At 36.6% G+C, this 26,054-nt stretch overlaps 1 protein-coding gene across 1 annotated transcript in view; it reads left to right on the forward strand.

The window, feature by feature from the left end:
* The window catches only part of ARAP2 (ArfGAP with RhoGAP domain, ankyrin repeat and PH domain 2), a 271,367-nt gene that overhangs the window by 63,802 nt on the left and 181,511 nt on the right, over window positions 1–26,054 (forward strand). Inside the window, exons 13-15 of the mRNA XM_077177631.1 lie at window positions 2,518–2,585; window positions 23,941–24,142; window positions 25,506–25,581. The gene's annotated coding sequence lies outside the window, so the exon portion shown is untranslated. The remainder of the gene's footprint in view (window positions 1–2,517; window positions 2,586–23,940; window positions 24,143–25,505; window positions 25,582–26,054) is intronic.

Consider the following 26,054-nt stretch of genomic DNA (forward strand, 5'->3'; position numbering starts at 1 on the left):
TTCTTATCACTTTCCCATGAAAACTAATACATGCTCTGTTTCTTACAATGACTTACTGCTTTGTGGATAGCAAAATACTAAAAAAATGACCAGAGGTACTCGAGTGATTTAGTCCATTGTGAAAATATTTAGAAAGGAAAGTGTCTCTTAGTTCATAATAGTTTTTAAAAAAGGCCATTAAATTCTAATATACCTTCTCAAATTTGATGTTATTTTCTCAGCATATTTAACAACCTGTGAACAGTAGAAAATGGAGATGGAATCCCCTCATTACCTACTGCCTTTGGAGGGGGGTTTTCTCTGAACATGTACAATATATCCTGCATTTTGAATTCAATTTAGGAAAAAGAGTTATTGAGATGAAAAATTACATAACTCATATTTTTCTACTTGTGTAGTCTTGGAAAAGATGGTTTTTCTTTTTGAGATTGTTAGAATTAGGTCTTTCTGATAATACTCTGCTAGATAAAGCAGGTTATTGTATCCTCTGAATTATTATTTTTAAAAAATAGATCCCTATACATAAACATTCAGTATAAATCATGACTGAAATGGAAAAATATCTACACTCATCTATCTCAACATTAATATTCACCCTGGAACCTATAAAAATTACTGGAGTAATGTCAAGGTAATTTATACCCAGTCTTCCAAGTTTTCTGCAACAACTGACTGGGCAAATTACAGCCCTGTTGAGACAGAGACTTGTCTTTCTGATATATAAGTAATGAGAAAGGTCTCTTTGGAGGAGTTATACTGTTCTGACTCAATTTCTTGTGCTGCTTATGACACAAATAGTGTAAACTGATTATGCAAGGTTTTCTGTATTGTAGATTTTCTGGATTGGAGCCAAGTGGGAAGTGAAAGGAGAGGAATGAGAGAAGCAGAAACTGTAATCTGCTGGAGGATTTCTAAAGCTGAGTTTCACCAATACATTAGACAACAAACCAATCAATATTCTAGAAATTGGACTGATCATCTTGGTTTCTCTCCCAAAACCTGTGGGAGAGAAATTGCTGCTATATTGCACCTCAATGGGACAGACTTGTTTTATAGCTAGTAGTCATCAGATCTGATGATCTAAATAGCCCCAAAGCTTATAAAGTCCTCTGCACACTCTTATGTGAAGGAAAATAGCTAGGAAGGACATTGTGTATAACATTATTTGTTACCTCAGGAATAGCCTTTCCTTCTCTTCTCCAAAACTGAGAAGTGGACAGTGCTGAAGTCCAGGGGGCATTGGTACTCTCTCTTGAGTGTGAGGTGCCTGGTTAATTTGTTCTCATATGCTCAGGATGAGAATGATTCATGAATTCATTGGAGTTTCTGCCCAAGAAACTGCCTCTTGCACATACTCACACACACAAGCCAATGTGCACATGACTGGCTGTAGACCACTGGCTTAACCCTGCACTGCCACAAGCTGTTTCAAAGGAAGTTAACACAGTCTTTCTAGAAAAACTTAATGAGAACACCAAATCTGCTCTCTCTAAGATTCAGCAGTTGAGATGGATATTTTCAAATTTTCTAGACTTCGTGGGAAATTGAGTTTAGTTGATATTGGTAACATTTTAAATGTTCTTATAGCTAATAGATAAGTTAGAGTTACAGTTATAGCTATAAAAAAAACCAGTTACAGATAATAGGGAAATAGATGGCTTTCAGATGTACAAAACCTGATAGCTTTTAAACTATTTTTTATCAAATGGTGCAATTCTTTATTCAAGTAAATAACAGTTCTTAGCTCACCAACTAATGCAAAACTCAGCCATAATAAGTATATTAACCTTCTGCTACAGGATCAATTTTCACATTTGATGTTTTCAGTCAGATACCGCAATAAAATTTTAAAAAAACATTGCCAAATTCTTCATTTACAAATTCTTTTCACTAGCACAGCAATAGCAGAAATTTTTTATCTTCTTATTAGAATTACCATGTAAAATTGGAAAAAAACCACCAATAAAACAGCAAAGCTAGAAACAAGTACAAATTCACTTCAACAGAGTGTGACAATATAAAAGGAAAGCTACAATAACAAGATGATAAGCAAGATAGATACTGAAAGTGAAATTATCTGTCTTTGCATTCTTCTAAATAGGTATTCAAATTAGTAATTGTTGTAGTAAAAGAACTGAATGAGAGAAGTTATAGTAAAGGACTCTGAAAAATTAAAAAAAATATGGAAAAGAGTTTACACAGAAAAGATATTTATTGCTTCTTAAAATGAAATAGGTGGTTGTATTAAAGGATGGTGCTAGGCAGAAGATTTTAAGTAAACAATCTGAATTATTTTTGAAAAATGTATACTTTCACTGTGAAACTTGTTCATAAAGCTGTGGTGTTTAAAAGAATAAATGGAAATCATAGCTGGATTAAGCAAATTAGTTATGTAATGCAGGCCAGGCAGAGCCATAGTCTTATTTCTCTGACATGAAAGGACAGAGAAATGAAAATAAATTTCTGTATTTTTCCTAATTCATATATTCCAAATTATTTCCTACTGGCTTTCTTCAGAAACAAGACATGGGAATACTTGGACCTATCATTACAGCTGTTGGATTACCTAGGAGAAAAGAAACTAGGTATGTCTGCCCAAACTTAACCATCTTTCATGCAAAGAGAGATTACAGGACTAGGTTCCTTGTAATTCTGAGGGAGATGATGGGCATGAAAATGTACACATATGTAATGCTATTGGTGAGATAGGAAAAAACCATTTTTCATCTACACTGTAAAAATGGCTCAGTAAGTATATCAGATCCTAGTTTTGAACCCCTTTGACAGCTGTTAGATAACAGCTAATCCTAAAAGAAATGGAGATGTTAAATCAGGCTTTCAGAAATTTATGAAAACACTATTGAAATGCCTGTTATGCATTTGTCTATTTTGGGACAAGGATTGTTATTTTTCTTATGCAAGCCCACACTGGACATTATGAGAATACACTGGCATAAAATAGTAAATTTTATTGAGAATATTCCATTAATAAAATGAAGAAACTTTCTGAAAGAAATAATTTGGATCACATCAAAAAAGCCTGTATGAAAGAAATGCACAAAAATTAAAGTACTTGACAGCTTTTTAAAGGAGTAAAGCTTTTTCCAAAAAAACAGTTGTCTGCATGATAAAGAATATGAATTATTTAATTTATTGAGTATAGTCCCTAGTCACATTAAGGATTTAGTTTAACATAATGAGCATTTTCTTATGGTGAGAACAGCCAAGAACTGAAATAGGACTGCATAGAAATGTCATGTAATTTCAGCAGTGGATGAACTTTAAAATCACTCCTGACACATGTTAAAAGTGGTGCACAGACTTGATCCTGGTTTAAAGGAATAGGATGGGCTATATGATCTTTCCCATTCCTTTTCAACTCTACTATTAAAAATGTCTATTATTTTATAGTTTAATGAGAGTATCTAACATTTACTCAGCTTCAGTTTTACACAGTGCTACAGGTTAGATAACAGAACTGAGATCCCTCAATCTCAAGTGAAGAGCCTGAACATTCTGATTAATAGCTGCCAAGTCCTGTGAACCTGTAAGCAGCACAGTACACTTGAGGGCCACACAGGTTTCTGAAGAGCCATGAGATCCTTATCTCTGTGTGCTGCAAAGATATGAAGCTGTTCAGGCATCACAATGCAGGCAGACAAGTGATTGCTATGTCTCAGAGAGAGACATGAGCAAGCTGCAAGTTAAAGCTGATGTAAGTCACCATTGGCAAAGTAGTCACAGAATAAGGAATTTTTGTGCAAGCAGTTTACCTTGCTGCTCAGACACTGCACAGCTATGTCAGGAACACAAATGCTGTGACAATGTTGTCAGACTTGACATGACTGCATACTGTTTACCTCCCCATAAGACAAATCTGAATCTGAAAATGGAGTTCTTCTTTATCTCTCTTGCTTGAAAAATGCACACAAATGAATGTGCTCTGAAAATATCTATTCTACAGTCTCTGATCTGCGTTCATGATGCATTTGATGTTCAATCCAAGAACACAGTGCCTCTCACCTGTTTATACACCCTTCAGATAAGTGCAAAAGCTAGCAAAGGAAAGCAAGCAAACTCAGTAAGTCTACATATGCATTTCTCTTCTTTTAAAAATGTGGAGATTGTGGACTATTATCCTCTCTCTCCACATAGCTCTTTAGCTTACAAGAGACCTGGGTAGAATACTGTTTGCCTTTGAATGCTTCAAGCCCACATCTCCACCTCCCTAGACAGAGGTGAAACTTAAGATCATACACTACTCTCAAGAGTCCCTTTTGAAATATTTCCACTCTTCAACAGAATGAGGAAATGAAAAAAATCCTGGCTTCATTGAGTGATTGGAGGAATTCTGCTGTCCATTGTGTATGTTTCAAGGACAGGGTAAATTGATAGTGAAGAACTGAGAAGAGAAATAGGTTTTAAATACCAGTTCTCTGTAGAAATGCCTGGTTCTGTGTTACAAGTGGGACCCACTACAATAAACTGATGTTTATTTTTATTCTGAAGGACTAAGTCAGAAACATTTACAGTAAAGCAGATATAGTAATTCTGCTCAGCTTGTTTTCAGGTTCTATGTCTGAATCTTGGCAAATTGTTGCTGAACATACTTGTTATGTTTCCCTTTCTGAGATTCCTTGCTACATAAACAAAGAAGGGAGCCAATGCATTTAGCCAGAAGATCTGGAGACAGCTGTGGAAACCAGGCATCTAGGAATGCAGGCAATATCTACTCAACAGTCATTGTCACTGGGGTTTATGGATGTGGCTCTTGTCCTGAGCTGGTGGGCTTATTTCCTATGCTTTACTTTCCATGTTTTCCATGTAAGGTGTTGCTTCTATCTGTAGAAGCAATTTCACCGAGTTTTCTCAGCTTCCTACTGGTGAACATTTGGCAAGACCATAGACTGGCTCTGCAATTTATTGGTCCTTGAAATGGACCTTATCCTATCCCTTCCATATGTTCCTGAGAGCTATCTAGTGATAGCTAGATTTCTCTTCTGTGGAAACAAAATGTAGAGGATGCAAACATCAAATAAAGCTATGCTTATTTCACATGCATAAGTGTTAAAGCTTTGCAAGTTTCCCTTTCTAATTTCTATAAAAGTAGTCTGAGAAACAAGTTAATGTTTCACTGCTTCCTCTTCCAATAATTCTACCTGAATATTTTAATTAATTGCACTTCTTACATGGGAAGAAATGGTGTGAATTTAACTTGGCACTAGAAAAATATTCCTTACGGTCAGATCCAGCAAGTCAGAATAGTCTTCTAATGGAAGACACAAATCGCTGCATCTTCTGTAAGTTAAAATGATACTAGGCAAAATACTCCATCCCTGCACTGACCATTTACACTAGAGTTTTCTTAATTTGTCTGTTCTTCCTGTTGACCCAATGGTTTTCTGAGGAACCTTTCTGTAATAGATTTCAGGGCATGGCTGATTTTCAGATTAAAAATAGAGAGCTTTGAAAGTGTCAATTATATTTCTAATAATAGAAGCGAATATTCAGTATGCAACATTTCATAGGCACTTTTAATGAAATTAATTGGATAGATCTGTCTAACAGATTCTTGATTTCCTTTTTTTGATCCAGTGACTTTAAGAGAAAATATTTGCACAAAAGTTTATAGTATACCAACATAACACAACTTGTAAGCATTTGGGTGGAATTTTGTCCTCCTTATTTGGTTGAGAAGATTGAATCTGTTTGTCCTTTTCGTGGCTGGGAATCTAACCTACACTTGCAGGTGCTGGGAGATCCTCACCAATAGTGGCAGGTGGTAGGAGATTGGAGGCTTTACCATGGGCCAATAAGTGAATTCCTGTGTTCTTCAGATCCTTTAAAAAGCTTGCACATATTGAATTCAGAGAGCTGATTTGTTTCTTTGTTTATTTCCACTACAATTTGTTGTGTTACATTCATGTTCTGAATGAAAATGCAATCTTCCCATCGAAGGACATAGGACTGTCAAATAAGTTTGGCTGGAAGTTTGGACATTTTTTCTAGTTATTGCTCCAAGGCAGGACCAATTACAAAGTTAGATCAGAGCCTAAAGTTGTGCTGATTGTAATGTGACAAAAAGGTGAGAGGCTTGCCTTAACAAAAGGCCTGAAAATGTATCTTTTTACTTGCCACCTATGTCTTTTCTAGGGCAGAAACATCTTTATCTGTTTCTTTTAAAGTCAAATTTTAAAAGGCCTTTCTAGCTGCACAAACTCCACATGGTCTTACCAGAATGCCTTGAAAGTCACGTTTTCTCTCAGTTCTGAGGTCTGCTTTTGGAATTGTGATGTCAGGACGAACCAGTCCCTTTGAAGAGTCAGGGTTGCCCAAGCAGGCTTGGCGATGTGCCTGGGTCTAGGGTGCCCTTTTTGGTGCTTGGGCAGGCGTGTCTCCTCCTCCTGACGCACGCACAGCGCTGAGGGCAGCAGCACCAGCACCCAGGGGCTCCGGCACGCGGCAGGAGGAAGCTGTGGGTGCCAACACTGACCTCACAGATCCCGGCACCTCTCATCCGCCACCAGAACTGCTCCGTGAGCTCCTGCCTTCCCGGGACAGCTCTGTGCACCATCTTTTCCCTTTGCCTCTTGGACCATGTGGTTGCCTGGAGGGCACCATCCTGGGGGAGAGAGCTGGCACCATTCTCTGTCTTCCTACACACCATTGGCAGTGGGGGCTGCCATGTTGGAAGGGTGGTGCCCAAACATTTTGGGCGTCTCTTTTTTCCCCTGGAATTACTGAGATTTTGCAACTTTGTATCTAGTGATTATTCACTGTTATGTTTTTTCTTTGCCCGTTGCACATTTCCTTGTTACTAAATTGTTATTTTTTCACTTATATCTACTCGTATTTGTATTGGTGGAAAAGGATTGGTTAAAACTGAGAGGATGTAACTCATTTTAGAGAATCCACCTCCTTAAATTGTCTTAAAACCAAGACACATGGTTTCTTCCAATAAGAGAAACTCTTCTAGAGATTCTCACCTGACCCAGGGCAAAACAAGCAAGAAAAAGGACCTCATACGCACATTTGAAAGCAAATGACAGTTTATAATATACTGAAACCAGACAACCACCACAGTGTTCCTAAGGAGTATCTAAGGGGTATTAGCTTTCTAGGGATCCCTATTGCAGATGAGTTATGTACAAACAAAAAGATTAAGCTGCTTTTTGAAAGAGGTGAAGCCAAATTTTCTTTTTTAAATGTCCCAACCCTTGTCAACTCCAGAACTACTTCTGGCAAAAAAATGCACTTAGTTTCATTTTAAGGAAAAAAAAAAGTAAATTGCTTGTTAGTTACTTCATGTAATTGATTCTGATTGATCTATTAAGTAAATATTCTGGATCTCATTAATTACTTAGAACCTTAGTTTGTATTCTTCATTAACATAGCTGTGAATTACTAAATTTCTTCAGGCCAAAAGGTTTTTTTTTTGTGTTTTAATAAATGTTTTTTGCTCCTTTAAGAAATTAAATCATAAGAAATTCTAAACATCTCTCTATTAAATGATCCAGTCTATTAAACAAAAATTTTTGTTGTCAGAGGCAAAAATGTTTGTAATTTTTCACATGTAAAATTCATAGCAACTTAAATTTAATAATACCTCAGTATATGGAAGGCCAGCCAGATAGATTAAAACATAATTATATATAAACCAGAATGCATTTAAAATGTTTTAAACGTTTCTTGACTTAAATAAATTATTTATGTTTTTCTTTCCTAACAATTTAGCATTTCATAGTCTAAGATTTATACAGATTACTATCTCAGAAATTAGGCATTCTGGGACCTATAAGATAACTGATTCTGATTAAAACCAAAGCTATTTAATAATTTCAATTCTCTCTAAATTGAGGTATTAAATCTTTTCTCCTAATATCCAAAACTTTTCACGTGGAATTACATTGACTAGATGAGTTACATTCTTTAGATCTAAATGTTTAGCCAGCCATATGATGGAGGGGGATTAAATTTGCTTTTTTTCTTAAGGAAAGAACATGGCTGATTTGCATTCACACATGTGCCCTTTGATTGCCATAATTTTCAAATAGTGCATTTCTTAATGTTTTCCTAAAAGGATAAATTCTCAGAGCTGAAGGGATTAGGGAACATTAACAAACACACTTTGCCACAAAGCAGGTAATAACCCTGGCAGTGACTTTTAGTAGATGATTCCAGTCCAATATTTTCTGAGACTCCAGGTGTTATAGGAAAAGGGGGATAATCACCATGGCTATGCTAGCTACTTTTGCAGTACAACTGCCTTATGCCACGCTTTTGGCTGGTCAGGCCCAAGGGCAGACCTGGGATGTATGCTATACATACATCATGGATAGCAGCTGACTACAGACTCATTTTGACACCTCCAGAGCATCTTGTGTGCGTGATGTTTGCTTACAGTTCCCTATAAATGGCAGCGTAAGGGTAGGAGCTTGAAACCTTAGACAGCAGTGAGATGCTGCCAATGGGATCCCTGACAGTGACCACAGGTGATTTGCTCACAATCCCTGCAGAGCCTGTCCTCTGCCTACTCACTTGTCTTGTTCCTCTCTGCTGGCAATATGTTGAAGCTGTAATTTCCCTTGCTCTAGCTCCAGATCTTTATTCACCCTTGCTGTCCAATCCCTCTTTATGGACTGAGAGGAGTTCCAGAGTGTGCTGCAAGTATAGCTGAAGTATAATCTTGGAGTGTAGGAGAGAGGGAGTCTGTGTGATGTCTAGAGCCTGTGACATCAGGTAGGCATCAGGGAGGAAGGAGAATCAAAGAAGATCCTCAGTAAACCCCACCTGTAATCAATTTGCTTTTGACAGAAAACCACAGAAGGTGGTAGCCCTGCCAGAAAGTTTTTTTTCCAGGATTTCAGTTTGTTTTCCTTGTGGAGCAAACCAAGCTCCTTTTTAAACCAATGTTATGACACAGAATTTGCGGCTATTTACATGAGTTGTCTATGGATGCTTAGACATGTCTATGCTCTTGTCAAATGCATATATTGCTGGAGAGCTGGGCTCTGCTGGACAAATGAGGTTTGATTGCTAAAAGAGTCTTCCTTCTGGGCTGAACAGCTAAATAGTCTAGCTAGGCTGTCTGTATTCCTCCTTCCTTGGGCAGTTCTGAATTACAAACTGCTAAGCTTAATGGAAACATTATCTATCTCTTTATCTGTGGAGAGATATGCTATCTGCTCTTAAAATATCTGTTCCATTTATTTTTCATGGCTTTCACTACTTAGTATAAAAGAGTTAAGCACAGATTTCTAAGATTTGCTTTCAAATTTTCAGTCTTCACAGGAGTGACTATCAGATGGAATTCACTTGTCTTTGTATAGTTCCACCGAGAATTATAATTTCTGTAAGTTTTTTCTATTCCTTTCTAAATTGTTGCTGATTCCCCCTATGATCTGATTCAATATTCATTCCCTCAGACCTGAAGGCTACTGATGAGTGACTTAAGCTGAGCTCTGTGGGAGACTCTTTTTTCCTGTGGATGGTCAGGGACAATGACTGACAATGAAAGACTATGCTCTTTTCCAGAGGATTAATCAATCACGATACAAAGTGAATATATAATTATTTTTCAATTATATTCTAAATAGTTGATAATTGAACAATTTTGTTCTTGATGTGGGATAACTCCTAGAAGAGGAGAAAGTCTTTGAAAATTTAATTCTCTCTGGGATGGTCTAACACACTGTGAACCTTACAAGCTTCCAGGCTTAATGGGCTTTCCTTCTTGCTTGCCAGTTCTAATTATAGGCAAACTCTGTTTCAGTATGTTATTCTATTAGCTTGCATAAAATCACTCACATTTGCATTAGCCTGTCAAACCTCATATTTGATCCTGCCTAGTCTCCTGAATGAAACAAGGGATTTCCTTTCTTTTTCTTCTGGCCATTGTAGTCTTCTGAATTAATTTTTCTAACTCTTTGCTTCTGCAACTGTGAACCTGACAGGTAGTACATTTCTCATTAACAAGGCATTTGCTAGTTCTGGTATCACACTGCTATTTTTCTTCATGCCACAGTAAGACTATTTCCTCATCAAAGAAAACATAAGTTGAAGGGTCTCAGGGGCTCTCTATAAAAAAAATGACTACATAATGGCACAGATTATACAGACAAACTTGAAAAAATTTTCTCCCATTAGCAAACAAATACTGATTGGATTTCCATTACTCTTAATTCCTTTACATCTTAATATACATTAGTAACTTCAGTTGTGATTATGACATATAATCATTGAAAATACCACAGAAAATGTAGTGATAAGCCAGCAAAACTATTCCTACAAACTCGCCAGCAAAACTATTCCTACAAACTCTTTATAAAAATATTGGCTTTTACTTTGAAAAATTAGGTAATGACAATGTAAACCAACTGAATATCTTTTCTTGTTAGATATATATTTACTTACTTTCACAACTAAAACATTAATTTAAAAAAGGAACAGAATCTGTCATAACCCTAATTCTCTCTGTCCAGAAAATTTGCAAACTACTTTGCAAATCATACACTTTTACACTGTTGATACATAATTCCTTTATAGGGAAATAGAATGTTTATCTATGTGTAACAACTCTGTAAGTATGTTTGAGCAGATACTGTAGCACATGGTATTGCTACAATCAAGTACAAATCCCAATGTAATTTTTCAGATGGATAAAATTTAAGTTTTATCTAGGGCCATTTAGCCATCTGTTTAATTTGTTCCTACTGCTTTGAGTAGGAGGTTTTATATTTGAGTGCCCCACTGGGCACCAATGCAACCAAGAAATTATAGTATGATTAAGTTTATTAGACAAAAGCTGAACTGAGATGCTGAGAAACAAAGGATCCAAGTTAAAACCAATTGAGAAATTAAAATATTTGGTCAGCTTCAGCTGACCTTGGGTCATGTCCAAACTTATATTTGAATCCTGAAAAGACTATCATTGGTAGAGAGTTTCTTAAGCAAAAAATTATTCTATAATGCAAGAGGAGTAGAATTTTTAATCAGTGGAAGTGATGTGAACTTCCACTGATTAAAAAACAGTGTTCCTGGTTTGAAATACCAGTAACACTGAAATGTCAGTAGTTGTACTAAACAGTCACAAAGAAAAAAACACCATTAGAAGTTATCTCCCAAAAGAAATGCAATTAACCTGACAGTTTTTCTTGAATAGTATTTGATTTGTGATTACAACAGAATTACTGTTCCTGAGGCCTTCATGTAAGTATGCATATATGTATGAAGACCTTGCTGCAGGCCCTTTCATAAAACAATATCAGCAAAGAACTCCTATAGTGAATGCATCCATGCATCTGTCAGTGCAATTGGCTTCTCTCAGGAAAACTGTTTCCTCACAGCAAGGGTTCATACAGCATCTATGATAGAAGAGCTGCAGGACTCATCTAACATTAGTGCACAAAATACTGTGAACACAGATTGCTGGAAATGTAAATGTTAAGTTGGAAATGTATTATAAAAAGCCTGGTAGATCTTAGCTGATATGATTTAGCTCAGAGAATTTACTATGGACTTATATATTGAGGGTGACAATAAGAAATTCTAACATTTTAGAAATTTTAAAGGATCTTTTTTATCCTCTTTGATATTTGTAACTGTAGTGAACTTTAGTATACCCAGCTCCAGCTTCCGTCAGAATTAAAAAGCTCCCCAAAGCTCATTACAATTATCAGAACAGCATCTGTGTTAGAAAACAAGTTACGAATTCCCTTATGAGAGAGGTCAAACAAACTGAAACCTTCAGCTCAAGGTCTCACATGCTATTACTCAGATAAACTCATCTGTTGGGATGCTCTGTAAATAAAAACAATTTAACATTTTTTACTCTTAAAAAGAGGAAAAGGCAGAGAAACCTACTGTTCCACCATATGGGATTTCATCAGTCTAATGGATGTATTTGGAGCACTGCAATTACCCAGCTGCTCAGTATTTTGTTATGTCAGTTTTCCTAGAATAATTCTTCCAGACCTGTTCTTCATGTGTTTGCCTCTGGCCATCACAGCATGCACAAGGGGCCATTTTTCCCATTTGGCCATGTTCTTCAGATGAAAGTTTTTTTAACTCTAGTAAGAAAAATATTCTACAGACAAATTCCTCGCTTTACAGCCCACTTCAATAGTTACCTCAGTCCTTTGTGCTAAATTTTCTGTTCTGTACTGAGAATCATTAGACTTATCTTTTAAATCATAATTATAGAAAAGTTCAAATAGTAGTTTTCCTTGTATTCTTGTGTTTATTAACCAGTCAAAATTATTCTAGTAGTCAGACACAAAAAATATCAGTGTGAGCGACCTGAAGAAAGAACTGTCAATGGAGCAATAACAAACTTTTATGTTCTAATACAAAGTTAATCTCCTTGAACTTTAATCTTAAATGTTAGAAATGTATATCAGACTGTCCAACAGATAATTGGACAAAATTCTATGAATAACCCTTCTTGAAAGAAGACTTTTCAGTTTTGCCATTCCCAAACAAGATCTTACACTAGTGTTGGGTTATGAAGCCACATGTTGCAATTTATAAGAAGATTTTCAGCCATATCTCATAAGTTGTTCTGATATCTCTGTTATGGTTTTTCAGTCCACATACACATTTTCTGACTTTTTGGCCATCATACATTATTTTATTTTCTTTTTACCTAAGAAATTAACATTGTACAGGCTGCTATCGTATTTGAAAATTCTTGTGTGGCCTTCCTTCACATGTGTATATATTACCTGCCTAGATTAAAACTCCCTGAAGCAATGATAAAAAAATTATATCACTCAATTGCTACTTTTCTTGAAACAGTGTGAGGTATTATTAAATTTTTTAAAAATTAATATATAATCAAACTATGACATATTCATTTCAGTTATGATGCAAGAACAATAATTAAAGACACAAATATTGCTTACAAGTACCAAGAAGTCTCAAACCACCTGAAGTTTAAAATTATTGCATGCATAAAAGGTACTTTAGAATTTCCACCACTTCAAAGAATGACATTCTATTTTTACCTCTGTCACCTGAAATATATGAAAATTGCAGTTAAGACGACTGAGGCTTGAAGTTGCTTGACTTTAGTATCTCTGGGGAATAAGCTGACCAAACATTGTGCTTTGATACACAAGTGAATACAGAATGATCTCGTTTCTGCATGCAGTTCTGCTGAGACACTCTGTTAAGAGACTACATTACCTAAGCTATTATTACATTGGAAGAAAACTGGAATTAGAGAGACATTTCAGATGACCTGCATAATTTCAGATTTAAAGAAATCACAAAATTATACAGGACAAGGAAAAAAGTCATTGGCAGAAGCAAAGATATGGTGACGTGAAAGCAAAAATTTATATGGTACATAAAGTGTGATAAGAAATAAGATCTGTTTCTGTTGGTTGTGTGGATATCTTAGGAACAGAAAATAAAGACATACAAAGACTCTGGAAAGGCGATATGATATGGAATAGGTATTGTAAAAGCAACAACAAAATATCTTAGAAAAAGTGAAAGCTATCAAAAGGCATGTGAAGCCATGAAGTGCAATGACATAGACCAAGGCTTGGCCAATTAAAATGAATTGAAATCTTGTGAACCCTAAAAGAAAGGCTTACAAACACTCTGGAAAGGAGATAGGATCAAATGAAATGCAATTGAAAAAAAACCAAAAAAACCAGAAAATCGGGAGATTTAGTGTCTTCAAAACTGGTCTGTGAGGAAATGAGTTGCAGTGCAAAGGACCAAAACATACCAAAACTAAGCTCACAGATGTTGAAAAAGCAGGAGAAAAAGTCAAGGAGGAAGACACAAGAGCCATTGCATTGATGCTGGAAAAAACCAAAAAAAATACTCGCCAAAATGAAAGCCATCAAAAGGCATGGGATACTATCAAGTGCAGAGACATGGACAAAAGCTTGCCAAAATTTATCCTCATTAAAATCCTGCAAACAGAAAAGAAGCAGTTACAAATGCTCTGGAATGGAGATACCATCAGAGGAATTGCAGTTGGAGGAGAAAAAAAGAAATTTGGGATATTTGGTGACTACGAGAAAATTGACCAGGATTTCATCAGGTGCGGTGGAAAGGACCAAAACAGGCCAAAAATAAGCTCACAGATGTTGCAAAAGCAGGGGAAAAAGTCAAGGAGGAAGACACAGCTTGGAGAGGAAGATATGAGGGACATGGCATAGATACTTGAAATAAAATATCTTGCCCCAAGTCAAAGCCATCAAAAGGCACAGGATGGCATCAAGTGCAGGGACATGCACCAAAGCATGCCCTATTGGTCCCCATTGAAATCGCAAGATTCCGTTTCCCTTCCCGAAAGGAAATGAAATTTCCTTTCGGGAAGGGAAACGGAATCTTGCGAACCCAAAAAGAAAGGCTTACAAACACTCTGGAAAGGAGATAGGATCAAATGAAATGCAAGTGAAAAAAAACCCCAAAAAACCAGAAAATCAGGAGATATAGTGTATTCAAAAAATGGTCTCTGAGGAAATGAGTTGTAGTGCAAAGGACCAAAACAGGCCAAAACTAATCTCACAGATGTTGCAAAAGCAGGAGAAAAAGTCAAGGAGGAAGAGGAAGACACAACTTGGAGGGGAAGATAAAATAGACATGGCATAGATACTTAAAAAAAAAAAATCTTCCCCAAAGTCAAAGCCATCAAAAGGCAGGCCATATGCCATCAAGTGCAGGCACATGCAGCAAAGCTTGCCCAAATTGATCCCTGCTGAAGGGCAAAACAAATAAGAAGGACTTAAGAACACTCTGGAATGGAGATACCAACAAGGGAAATAAAATTGAAGGAAAAAAAAAAAGAAAATTGGGAAATTTAGTGACTGCAAGAAAATGGACTGGGATTACATCAGGTGCAGTGGAAAGGACCAAAACTAATCTCACAGATGTTGCAAAAGCAGGGGAAAAAGTCAAGGTGGAAGACCCAACTTGGAGGGGAAGATAAAATAGACATGGCATAAATATGAAAAAAAAAAAAGAAAAAAATCTTCCCCAAAGTCAAAGCCATCAAAAGGCAGGCCATATGCCATCAAGTGCAGGGACATGCACCAAAGGTTTCCCTATTGGTCCCCATTTAAATCACCATTGAAATGGAATTTCATTTCCTTTCAGGAAGGGATATGGAATCTAGTGAACTCAAAAAAAGGCTTACAAACACATTGGAAAGGAGATAGGATCAAATTAAATTGAACTGAAAACACCCAAAAAACTAGAAAATTGGGAAATTTAGTGACTGCCAGAGAATGAACCAGGATTAAATCTGGTGCAGTGCAAAGAACCAAAATATGCCAAAACTCAGCTCACAGATGTTGCAAACAGCATGAGAAAAATTCAAGGAGGAAGACACGACTTTCAGTGGAAAATACGAGAGACCTGGCATGGATACTAAAAAAAAGAAAGAAATCGTCTCCAAAGTGAAGGTCGTCAAAAGGAATGGGATGCCATGAAGTCCAGGGACTTGGACCAAAGCTTACTCAATTCATCCCCACTGAAATCCCAATAGCTAAGTTGTAGTAATATGCTTAAGAGGTGTCCAGGGATAGGACTGCAATATTTCCCTGATGAGTCAGAAAAAACCAGCCATGGTCTGCACCAGGTAATAATTACAAATGTATTACAACCCATGAAATTTACACGGGATATCCCACATGCAAAGGACACGATACAAAATGTACCAAAATCTTAATGCATGATGTATATAGATTGAATGTTTTTTCCTGTCTCTGAGAACTTTTTATAACCCTTTTAAAGGCCATCAAATAAGCAGATACTGAGCACTGAATGTATATTTAGAAAATTTGGGTGGGCTGGTGGTTTGTGGCCTTGGCTCATGTGTCCTTTCAGCCTCAGCAGTGTGCTGGATGTTTGCTACCTCTGGAAAGCTATGGTAGAAAATCCTGCTTTAATTCCAGCTTTCACACCTAAGGTGAGTTTTGGAGCTGAGTGAATGCCTTAAAGGTTGCCTGGACAGAGACATTTTTTCTCTCTGAATCTTGCAGATCTGCTCTGTGCTTCCAGGAATCAGGGTACCACCGTAGTGAGTTTTGCACATCCCTTTTATAGATTTATATGCTTTAGTGAAACTAGTTTATTCCTCCCAATAAAGGATTAAGAAGAATTGGAAAACACTGCAGAGACTTCAGGTCTTCCAGTCCAAAAAATGCCTCATTCTTTCTGGCTTTGCTTATTTTGGCCCTGCTTAGAGCATCTCTAATTTCCTTACTGTTGCCACCTTATTGCAGGGTTCCATACTGTTGTCTCCTTATCATAAAAGTTTCACACCTTCATGGTGTCTTCTCCTGAGTAGCATCTCAGACCACTAACTCAACTGACACCAGTTCCCCTCTCAACCAGCCAACCCACTCTTTTATAGTGCTCTTCTTCTCATTGGTTACAGCTGTGGCCTGTTAAAGTCAGGCCTGTTCCTAATCTTTGATAACTGGCCCAGCTGCAACTCCTTAGGGGTAAGATTACTTTCTGCACTATCTTCATTTTCTTGTATTCTATCTCCCTACACCTTACTAATTGAGGAATTAAATGCAGGATCCAGCCAAGGGTATTTCTGCCTTTGAACGTGTTTTTGTTGTAGTTCATCATCCAAACTTCTCTGAATACACATCTCCCAGGCTTCCCTGTCTTATATTAGTCCAACAGCTTTCTCTATTCTGAACATTAATCACTGCTTACCGCAAGTAAGTCCAAATGTCCTCTAACACTTATAATGACAGATATGCCTCTACTTCAGCAGCTTCCTCTCCTGGCATGGCTCCCTTATGTCCCCCTGTCTCCTGGCACAGCTCTGCTTTCAAGAGTTAGTATTCCTTTCAGTTTTCTGTTTGGCATTTCCATTCCTCTTGTCATTAATAAACATCTGTTCCTTGAGTTCTGTGATACACTATTAATCATCCAGGTAAAGCTACCAGGTACTTTTTTTTACTTAATCAATTTTCCCTGCTTCATTTTGCACTGTCACTTTGATACTGCTCTCCGTAGATTTTTCTAAGAAAAGATCTTCTTCACTTCCAGTCAGACTGGACGGTATGCAAGTATTAAAAAAATAGGAAAGTTCTATTAACCATCACATACGTGACCCAAATAAAATTCAGTCAAAGCCCAAAAGATATAAAAAAACTTTTAGAAATATTCTTTCAGGAGAAAATTCAAAATGTAATAAATGAGAACTGATTTGTTTATTTCTTTATTCTTCATCTTCAGTGTGAAAAGAATTCTTTCATTGAATTTTCATTGAATTTTATTTCAAAGATAGATCTTTACCTCTTTAAAATGATCAGTTGTAGGCTTTTCATAGTATCATAATGTAAAATATCAGTTCTAAAGACCTGAATGATATAGCTTACCTATGAATATGTAGTCTAACTTGGGATTTTTCTTGTACATACCTTGATCTGGAAGTAGAATTTACAGTATTTACCTGAATTTGTTTGATTTCAATGATAAAATTTCAGTAGCTACCCCATTTTCATTAAATTTATTGAAGCTGTACATCATTTTAAGTAGATGAGTATAATAAATGCAAACTTCAGGTATTCATGATTTAAATTTTATTTACCTACATCTCCAGAGTCTGAAGCTACACAACTGCTTTGAGTAGTCAATCAAAGAATGGAAAAATGCATATAATCAGATACTACATTTTTAACCCCAAACTATTTGAAGTCAAGCCCAAAAGATAATAGCAATTACTTCTTACATTGTAGGTCAAGAGAAACTGTATCTCTTCTGAGAATATAAAGTATTATACTTTTCCTCTGTCCATTCCTGAATACTAGTACTTAGATGGTATTCCTGTTAGAAAATAGAAAAATGCTTAAGGGTTTTTCTCATGAATTTCCATTCTTCAGTTGAACCAGAAGTCAAAACAATCCACAAAGTTGCTGCATTAAATGGCTTTTGAATTCAGGTAGAGAAAGAGTAATAAAGAGTAGTCCTTCCTACTAATTTCTTGGCTTATTTACTATTAAAAGAACATATAGATGTTTGTATGAGCTAAATTAAAATTAATATAATTTCTGTGTTCTGAATAAGGCTAAAGTGTTATGCTTTCATTGAGAGTGTGCTCATGTGTGCCTGAATGTCCTTTCCATATGTATGAGCACAACCTGCAGCACTAAGACATTAATAGTCTGCACTGCCTTTCCAAAGACAAAGTCGAGACACATGAGTCACTTTACTATTGATTCAGGCATTCGCACTGCCAAGTTGTTACCAATAAAGTAATTTCCTAAAATCCTAGCAGTTGTGGTCTAAAATTTATCACTGTCTTTATGCAGCAAAACATCACTTTTACAAGACAGAAGAAAATTAATTAGAAATCCAGTGATGTTCAGATGCCAGTAGCAAAGCTCCATGAAATAATGCAATATATAAGAAAAAGATGTGTTGTCAGTGGGAAAAGAAACTGTAATGGTTATGTGTTTTTTCTCTAAAAAATCACTGGGGAAAAAGACTTTAAAATAGTGATTCATCTGTAGTATTACAAATTGTGTTATAGTTCAAGAAAAAAATTAATTTGAATAATCCCAGACAGTGTTCTATACAGTTAAGGTGAAACAGCCTATTCACAAAATATATGGTTACCTAAAGCCTTTCTTATTTCTCAGGAATGGTTGTAGATTAATCAGCTCGTAGTCAGATCCACTGTGTTATTTTCAGCACTCCTGCTCTACCACAGAGAAAGCCCATGCCATTTCTCCTTCCTATCAATATGACCTCATCTATCTTATTGCTGGGGTAACAGAAGAAGCCTATAGAATCCTGCTGTAATTTACTACAAAATGACTCTTTTCACACATCTCTAATAACTACAAAATGACTCTTTTTTTCACACCACTATGTTAACGAGATGTTATTTAGTTAGTGATATTATTTTGCTGTTTTGTTTTCTTGCTTTCCAAACTTAATGTATTGTTATGGAGCCAGAATGTGAAAGCCCAGAAACATCTCCAGACATGTCAGTCCAACATTTTAACCAAGTAATAAGCAAAAATTATATATATGTTTTTTTTCTGTTAATATTAACTCTACTTTAAACTGGAATAACATTCTCCTTAAGTTATTAAAACCAAGATCTGCCTCTGCCTCCTAAATTTCATCTCCATTCTCAGCTGGATGTACATCATTTGCTGTTATGAAAGTTTTCAGATATTTGTGCTAGTTCCCTTGGCCCAGTGGCACAACAAAGTGTCCAGCAACAAAATGTCCTTGATAGATTATCTTGTCTGGAGAAGATACAGTCACAAAAGCATATGAGAATCAACCCTTAGTTTACATTGAAAAGTATTATATAACCCCCCTGAAAATGTCAGTTCTGGGTTTGTTCTTTCCCTGGATCCAATTGCTATACTGAAATTTGGGCAAGGTACCTTTGCCCTCTGCAAGGCAAAAAATTCCTCAGTGATATTTCTTCTGGCAGCCCCTTTCCCAAGTCCCATTAGCTGTAGCTATGAGCGCTCTTTTGCTCTGAACCCCATCTCTAACCATATATAGGTTATCATACCCCAGGGGATCCCTCTCCCTCTAGGAACCAAACTCTCTACTGGAGAGTTCTAGCATCAGCCCTTGGCTGTTTGTACATAATTCTTTCCAGTTCCCAGCCTTGTATGTAGCTCCAAGCATCCACTCTCTTTAATCCTCACCCTTTACCCTAGGCTGAACTACAGGGAGCCAAGGCCCTTTGACTCATCAAGAAACAAAATGATAGTTATTTAAAAATGCTTAATTTCCTTTGACAGCTATTCTCTATTATTATTTCCTTTGTAGCCCTGGGCCTTCCTTCCTCTCAATTCTAAAGTAAAACTTAGACAAGACATTCTTTGCCTTCCTCTCTTCCTCACAGAGAAGAATAATTCTCATGTCCACCATTTGCCTCTCACAAACTCTCTCTGACTGTTTTACATCTGTATTTTCTGACCTTTCCTTTCTTTCATAACTTAACTGTACACTGAGCCATTGGTCAAATTCCATACTTCATCCAGGGACTAAACCAGTAGCAGCTTTAATGCTGTGTAGTTTCTGGGGACCTCCATGGATTATTCTGAAGTAATTTTGTGTTTATACATGCTTGTGAATAATGTACCAGGGAATTAGGAGAACAATAAAACAGAAAACATGAAGAGTTTGGGTTATTTGCTATCCAAACAGTACCAAAGAAACAAAAAGATTCTTGCTTGACTTTAGAAAATTGAAAATATTTGTAAATTTTTCTTACATTCAAGAAATCCTTCTGCTTTTTATTTTTGTTTTGGTTTTGTTATGGTTTTTTTATTATTTAGCTTGTATTACTAGTGTAATTCACGCTACAATTGACTTTGCTTAAGAGCTTTCTACTGCATTAGTACAAACTCCACTAACATGAACATTTATGAAAAAAAAGTCATGGGAAGGGAAACCTGCTACATGTGACAAATCCCACCCACCCTACATTGCTGCCCATTCTACACATTGTGTTCATATTACAATTACCTTGGCCTTGTTGGTCATGATAGTAGTGGTACAAAATGACAAAAATATCAGTGAGGTTTGAACAGTTCTGCCAGCTTGGCTCTTAGGTAAAAGCTGACCCTAATTGAAGGTGTTTTCAAGTCATCTGCTGTCTATGCAGATTGCGTTTGAAGATGCTTCCCACTTCACCCCAAAATCTGCAGTTAGCCACTGAGATTGAACAAAGATACTTAGAAAACCTTACAAGAAGGTTGGAATGTTTAATTACCTGAGAGTATTTCTTGTAAGGAGTTGAAATTAGATTCTTTGTCCTTAGATGAATTCTCTGGGCACAGTGACTGATTTTGCAAGAGTTGTATCCTAAAATAGAAACTTTAAGGCCTGCTCAGACATAGATATAACCAAGACATGCCCCCGAAATGGCAGGATTTAAGAAATATCTCCTCAGGATCTGTTTTGGCTGTCTCAGCTGATACATGATGTATTTTAAAGCATGTGCATAGGACATTTAGGGTTATAAAATGCACTCAAGAGTCAGAAGCCAAGTTCACCACACTAAATTAAGACTCAATGTTAAGACCAAAACCTCTTCAGGTTCCAAATTTTATTTTGTGTGTTGAGAGTCTTATATCCTGTGACTCTTGAAGCACACTAGGAAATTTTAACCAGTCAGGTTTCCTCTTTCTTTTCTGAAAGAAATATGAAGAAATGACCCATATGAAATGTTGCTACTCCAGCATCATACTGGCAAGTCTTATAATAAAGCATGTTAAAAAAAAACAATCTGTGAATTGATGAATAGAGAGAAATTTGTACAAACAATCTTTTAGTGCAGAAGAAAAGTGCTGTCTCTTGTGAAAAGATGGGCATTCTACTGAAAGCTAGAGGAGACAATGGATCAGTAAAATAAGTACCCCATTGCATTCAGTAACTTTATTTCATCTCTGACACTGACTGTAAGTGAAACGAGCTTGATACTACATGTGAAGCCATAATGCCAGATTTTCTACGTTATGCCAAAAGAGTGTGCATTCCCATTGGGTAATTGCTATTTGAAATCCTTTTGTCATTATTTCAACACATAAAGTAGAGCTGACAATGTAATTGGTCTGATTCCTGAAAATCCTAAAGGAAAGATTTATACTTAGCTATGCTTTGTACATTACAAGGCATACCTTTCAGGCTCTTGACCTCTAGAATTATTTATTCCCTCTGTTAACTGGTGAAGCTTTCAAATGTGGTAAGATAGGCACCTAGGGATGGACTCTTGGCAGAAGAGGAAAACATGCATACTGCCCCTTACAGCTAGTCAAAAGAAAAAGCACAAAAAGGTGTGTTTGAAACCCTACTGCTCTCTGCGGAGCAGAAGGTATTTTGAGAAAACACCTCTACTCCCACAAAATTTCCAAAATCACTCCTTAGAATAGGCAGCCATTCTTGCAACCAGATAAACAGGGCTTACTGTTTTGGAAGCATGCAACTCTGAGGGTAAAATATCTCCATGGTAATGGATGAGTATGAATCTCGTCAGGCTGTGGAGAATCTAAAATCTCTGGGACCGGGAAAGAAAGAATAATACCTGTGTCCGTGGAAACCCAGGCCACCGGGAATATTTCTCTCTCTGCTCTGGGGTGTCCTGGCCCCCAGGGGAGCACTGACTTTGACCCTTATTTATGGAGAAAGTTTCCTAGACTTCAAGATAGACTAGAATCCACAAAAGTGTGAAATAGATTATAGAGAGTAGTGTAAGTATATCACTTGGTGAGAAATTTAGGTTTTGGGATTTTTAGTATGTTGTGGATGGAAGCAAGATGGAGGGCACAGGGTGTCATCCTGGGTTTCTTCTTCATGCTGCTTCTTCCTTCTTCTTCAGGGGTTTGGGTGGCATTTTGTAATTGGGCAGAAAAGTCCACATTGCAGGCTCTTTGGGATCTTTGAGTTATTGGGTTAAAAGGGAAAATAATCTAGGTGTCAGTTCTTAATTGGATAGTTTAGTCTTAAAAGACCTTGTAACAAGAGATTGTTAGCCATTTTGTGCCTTCTAATGAAAAGCTGCCAAACTCACATTTGTGAGACTGATAAGAAATAATAAACTGATAAGAAATAATAAACACCTGAGTCCGAACATGAACTAAATACTGCCTCAAGTGCCTTCAATCCAGACCCAGAGAAACCAACAACTGGTACCTCCACATGTGTCTTACTCCTTCCCTGGAGAATTACAATATTACTATGTCATTATAGCTAGTGGTCCATTTTCTAAATTTTTTAGATCTATACATGTATTTGAGGAGAAAATATATATATATTCATCTTTTGTGTGCAGAGCAGAAATGCTTTTGCCTTACTGATGCAAGATATGTAAATATTTGTGAGAACAAGCATGCTTTTCATACTGGAGTTTTAATTCTCTAAAGCTGTGGTAAAGTCACTTTTCCGTGTATATGAGTGGGAATTGGAAGAAGCAAGTTAGCTCAGGCACAAAAATGCCTGTATGGCGTTAATGAGCCAGTTAACTCAGCTCCAATTTCCAAGTACACAAATTAGAATATTATCAACTGCACAGCTCAGATTCAATGTAAATTTTTTTACGGCTGTGAGATTTGAGATTTGGAATAGTTTGTTTGGTTTTGCCCCTCCAAAAAGTAAATGTGGATAACAAAGCTTTTTGGAGAATTGTTGTGAAGTTGACATGACCTTTCTCATCTTGATTCTGTCTGTATTAGCACTAATTTGGCTACAAGAGGAGATCTGCAAAGTGAAACAGTTGATGCTGAGGACCTCATATGCAGACTAAAATTGTTTTTTTAATACTAGCTTTAGTTTGATCTGTGGAGTGAATGGTTGGAATGCAGTAAGTAAGCACCTGGATTAGATCTTGTGCTCCTGTTTCAACTCAGAAAAGTTTTTATTTGCTCCAGGCGCACTCCACATTGTAACCCAAAAACATGTGTGGGTTGATCATCAATAGATTGAACAGGACACTTGATGCAAACTAATACACTAATGTAATTGCATCCTTAGCCTCTTGCAGGGGTATCATATTTGAATAAAGGGAGGGTTTCTTTCTATGTTTTCATAGAAATGAGATAGCATAAATTCCATCCTCTAATAAGACCTCCTTTAGGGTATCTGCTTCTTCTAGACCAGTCAGACCGATCAGCTGTGATATATCCCAACAGTCCCTCTCCCTCAAATTCTCAATGTTATTTTGGAGAAAGAACAGATTCCTTCTCCAAATCTTTTTAATGCCAGTTCTGAAAGAAATTTTTCTAAGGATTTAAATTTTTCCAGACAATGTTTTTCTTTATCTTCAGTCTCTTAATTAGGTAACTATGATTTAACTAAAAATCTTGTGCAGAACAGAATTTGTAGTTACTTTATACCTCTGTGTCACAGCTGAAACTTCTCCTTTGGAAAAGACCATAATCAGTAAGTAATAGAAATCACCACAGCTACTTTTTTTGAATACAGGGAAAGCAATAATCTGTGTGCTCCAATCTGCTGCACAAGAGAGAAGAGCATCCTAACTCTCACAGTTATGATAAAGGCTGGAAGTGAGGCAGGGAAGAGGACCTGTGATGAAATCTTAACTGTCGTTTGCAGACAGGGATTGCCCCTCAACTGGAAGACTATTTTGTGAATACTTTCACACGGATGGTGAGGTAGGAATATGGTAAGTCAGAGAATCTTTATTAAAGAGTTCTTGTCATGCACACAGAGAGGTGACTGAAAAGTACATTCACATATTTCAGTTTGTCTGTGTTGGAATACTAAGTGGAGTATAACAGTAACTAGGCATTTATCAGCTTGCACTTGGGGTTTCAGAGTAGTCCAAATCTGTTCTAGAAACTGACAAAAAGCTTATGTGAAACTATGCAGAAAATTACACTAGTAAATTTATATGTAAAGTTTAAATAAAATGTTCTGATTGAGTAATCTCTAAATGCCAACCAATTCTACCTCAGCCTGGGCAGAGTGCCCACACTGGCTTTCAAATGGAATCTGTTCTAGTCCCATAATGCAGAACGAACTAAGTCTGTTCGTTTTTAAATAAAAAGACAACAGATTGTTCAGACAGGTTGGTATCTGACTAAATAAATACATTTGTAAAAGTATGATTAATACATGTTCCAAATAATAGTAATAAAGGGCTTAAAGAGATGTTTGTACACACATATAATTCTAATAGTGGCCCCAAGCCTTGTTTTACAAACCACAGTTATTCTGTCACTAATGAAAAATCCCCTGTCACGCCATGGTTGATTGTCAGATGCAATCCTCTGAAGCTTAGTGCATAAACATTCCAATGAACTCTTCGTATATGTTCTTGTTAGAGCAAACATGTAGAAAATTGGCAGTACAACTGCACAAAGTGTTTACAAGTTAAAAGAGACTTAATTCTACCCTCTTGTATGCACCTGAAATGGCAGGATTTTCCTGAGAGCTATTTTTCAGTGCTTCACTTTTCCATCTCCATTCTGATTATCAAAAACAACTGTAAAAAGAGCAAGGAATTGTGAAAATTAAACAAGTTGCTAATGAAGATAATCATCATTTATGCAAAGGAAGCTGCAGTTATCTCTAGGGATCAGCTGATATGAATATTAGTAATTGTAGTCTCAAGAACTCTTTGACAGCCAGCATAATACAAAAAATGGAATACAAAAATGCAAAGCTTCAATACTTAAAAACAAATGTTTTCCACATTTAAATGCTTTTTTGCAAATAAAATATACTCTTATACAAATTAATTTTCACTTACCATGCTGTTCAGAAAGCCTGAAAAGACCAGCAGGCTCAGTTTTTTTATATAATTATATGTATTTCTTATGACTATCTCCTTTTCATAGTGAAGTCATCCTTTCAAGTTGTCAGGAATTATCCAATAAAAATAACTTTACAGGTGTCATGAAAAATTATTAATATATTTTTGAGAAATCTAGTTAAGTTTATCTTAACAAAAGGAAAATCCCTTCTGTTGGAAGGCTGTCTATCTGCAATGAGTTAAGCTGATGCTGGATGTGGTGCTCCCACAGGCTCCACCAAGAAGCATCTTTCCACAGTGTCAGCTGAGTCAGATAACAAGCTCCCTAAGGAGTCCATCCCTCCCAGGTATGTGTACTTGCCTTTATTAACACATAAATAATTGTCTGGAATCCGTTCTTCCCATGAATGCACACCTGGATTCGTTGACATGAATATTATTTTCCCCACCTCTCTCCTTTCTCTGAAGCAGTCTTGGCAACCAGTCAGAGAACAAGGGAGCAGAATGGGAACCCTGTCCCAGTGATCTCTTGCTACAATCACAGCTAAAAAAGTTTCTATCATGCCTGTCTTAAATTGTACATGCATTTTTATGCATAAGTCATGAGGAGTCATGAGGTTGTTTCACATCATGTCTTTAATTTAGCACATTAAGTATTAATGGTACATATGCAGATGTCATGTGTGTGGGTACCTTTCTAATCAGTTCTACAAGCCACAAGCACATTTCTTAGAAATGGAGTAGTTGATGGTGTACATGTGAAAAAAATTAAACCAGTAAAGATCTTGAAATGAAACGTTGCTAGGATGTTTGAGCATTC

This window comes from Agelaius phoeniceus, chromosome 4, assembly GCF_051311805.1.
Source record: "Agelaius phoeniceus isolate bAgePho1 chromosome 4, bAgePho1.hap1, whole genome shotgun sequence".
Classification (NCBI taxonomy): Eukaryota; Metazoa; Chordata; class Aves; order Passeriformes; family Icteridae; genus Agelaius; species Agelaius phoeniceus.